The following is a 2500-nucleotide window of genomic DNA, read 5'->3' on the forward strand; positions in this document are numbered from 1 at the left end:
AGGTGATAGGGGAAAGAAGTGAGGTGGAGAGGGGAAAAGAAGCAAAGGTGAGAGGGGGAAGAAGTGAGGGTGAGAGGGAAAGAAGTGAGGATGAGAGGGGAAAGAAGTGAGGATGAGAGGGGAAGGAAGTGAGGATGAGAGGAGAAAAGAAGCAAAGGTGAGAGGGGAAAGAAATAAAAGTGTGAGGAGAAAGAAGTGAGGATAAGAGGGGTAAGGAGTGAGGGCGAGAGGGGAATGAAGCGGAGGTGAGAGTGAGGGTCATATGGGAAAGAAGCGAGGAAGAGAGGGGAAAGAAACAAAGGCAAGAGGGGAAAAGAGAGATTCAGAGGGGAAAAAGCGAGGATGAGAGGGGAAAGAACCGAAGGAAAGAAGGGGAAAAAGTGAAGGCGAGAGGAGAAAGAAGCGAGGATGAGGGGGAAGAAGCGAGGGCAAGAGGGGAAAGGAAGCGCGAACAATAGTGGGAAGAAGTAAGGGCAAGATGAGAGAGTCGAATCCAAGAGGGGATAGAAGCAAGGGCAAGGGGGGGGGGGGATAAGTGAGGGTGAGAAGGAGAGCAACAAGGTGCATCAGATGCCGGCAAAAGGAGGGTGGTTACGCTAGCCGCTCCTCCCGCTCTCCCGCGCAATGGTGCCACACACCGGCACTCAGCACTCCTTTACATTTATTTACTTTGTTGGTCTTATATATATAATCCTTTTTCTTCTTCTTCAATAAAGGGGTGTATTGTGCATCCCGAGATAGTTTTGTCCAATGCATTGTGTACTTTTGAATACGCCATACAAGGGAAAGACTCCCGCATGCAAAAAAGTAGATTCATTATCCAGGTCGATAATGTCCCTTTTTGTTTATTGTTTTTGCGCTTCTATCTAGCTTCATAGAGAAAAATATAGACGCTTAGTTAATTCCCATGCGGAAAGGAAACTTTAAACTTGGACATTAGTCGATATCTAAAAGTGTGTCGATAATGCAGGTATCCCTGGGTGCGTCTGGCGGTTGGTAACAGTGCGAGGCCGGAGCTACCTTGAGGATCCCTTGGCTCGCCAGCAGTTGACATCTAGCAGGTGTCGCGAGCGGAGGGCGGGCCAGGGCGCACGTGGCGACCGCTTCCCGACCGGTTACTGCTCCTGCTGCTGCTGTTATTGTTTATTTTTTGCGCTCTTCTTTCTTGTTGTAGGGAGTCGCGTAGCTTGCTTGAATGATCCCTGACTGCATTGTGGAATGCCATGGATAAGTGGTGACTGAAAAAACGTCTTGAATTAAAAGAAAACGTGAATTATTATTACTATTATTTTCTTTTTTATTTACCTTTTGCAAACGCAAATAATCATGCTTCCTAGGTTCCTCGACTGCTTTTATCTGAAGCTGTTCCTACTTTTTAGAAATACTGAAATAAAGATATAGACTCAAAGAGTTTATCCATAGACAGACACTTATAAAAACGACAGTAATAAAAAATCACTAGAATCCAGCCATCAGAAGAATTTTATCCTGCTAACGTCACCGAGCCCGAGGCAGAACACGGCCGAACCCCATCGGCCGACGCTGAAAAAAAGACATTACCCTAGGTCGTGTCTCCCTCCTCTACCGCCCTCCCACTGTCCCAAGCGACGACCTTGTTTTCTTCTATTGACCTTATGTTCCGACGACCCTATTTCCTCCTAAGGACTTTGTTTCGTTCTAACGATTTGGTTTTCCGACGACTTTGTTCTCACCCGAGGAACTTGTTTAGCGACAACTTTGCTTCCTAATGACCTTGTTTCCACCTGAGGACCTTGTTTTCCGACGACCTTGCTTCTACCCGAGGACTTTTTTTTACGACAACCTTGTTTCCTTCTGACGACCTTGTGACCCGACGATTTTATATCCTCCAAACGACCTTGTTTCCTTCTAACGACCTTGTTTTCCCGACGACCAAATTGACCCGAGTGCAATGTTTGTGTGTTGCAGTGAGGAGGCTCGTTTGACCACTTGGCTTCACCCGGTGACCTGTGAACCCGTGCTGACCGGACACCAACCTCTCGCAGGTAAGGAAGATTCTTAGGTTCTCTCTCTCTCTCTCTCTCTCTCTCTCTCTCTCTCTCTCTCTCTCTCTCTCTCTCTCTCTCTCTCTCTCTCTCTCTCTCTCTCTCTCTCTCTCTGCCTCTCTCTCTCTCTCTCTCTCTCTCTCTCTCTCTCTCTCTCTCTCTCTCTCTCTCTCTCTCTCTCTCTCTCTCTCTCTCTCTCTCTCTCTCTCTCTCTCTGCCTCTCTCTCTCTCTCTCTGCCTCTCTCTCTCTCTCTCTCTGTCTCTCTCTCTCTCTCTCTCTCTGCTCTCTCTCTCTCTCTCTCTCTCTCTCTCTCTTCCCACTCTCTCTCTCTCTCTCTCTCTCTCTCTCTCTCTCTCTCTCTCTCTCTCTCTCTCTCTCTCTCTCTCTCTCTCTCTCTCTCTGCCTCTCTCTCTCTCTCTCTCTCTCTCTCTCTCTCCCTCTCTCTTCCCTCTCTCTCTCTCTCTCTCTCTCTCTC

General features: G+C 47.9%; 1 long non-coding RNA gene across 1 annotated transcript in view; it reads left to right on the forward strand.

The window, feature by feature from the left end:
* LOC113807712 (uncharacterized) overlaps positions 1-2024 on the forward strand; it is a 19074-nt gene extending 17050 nt beyond the window's left edge. The window contains exon 3 of the long non-coding RNA XR_011398584.1: positions 1948-2024. This is a non-coding gene — a long non-coding RNA (uncharacterized lncRNA). The remainder of the gene's footprint in view (positions 1-1947) is intronic.
* Positions 2025-2500: the final 476 nt, after the last annotated feature.

This window comes from Penaeus vannamei, chromosome 5 (assembly GCF_042767895.1).
Source record: "Penaeus vannamei isolate JL-2024 chromosome 5, ASM4276789v1, whole genome shotgun sequence".
Classification (NCBI taxonomy): Eukaryota; Metazoa; Arthropoda; class Malacostraca; order Decapoda; family Penaeidae; genus Penaeus; species Penaeus vannamei.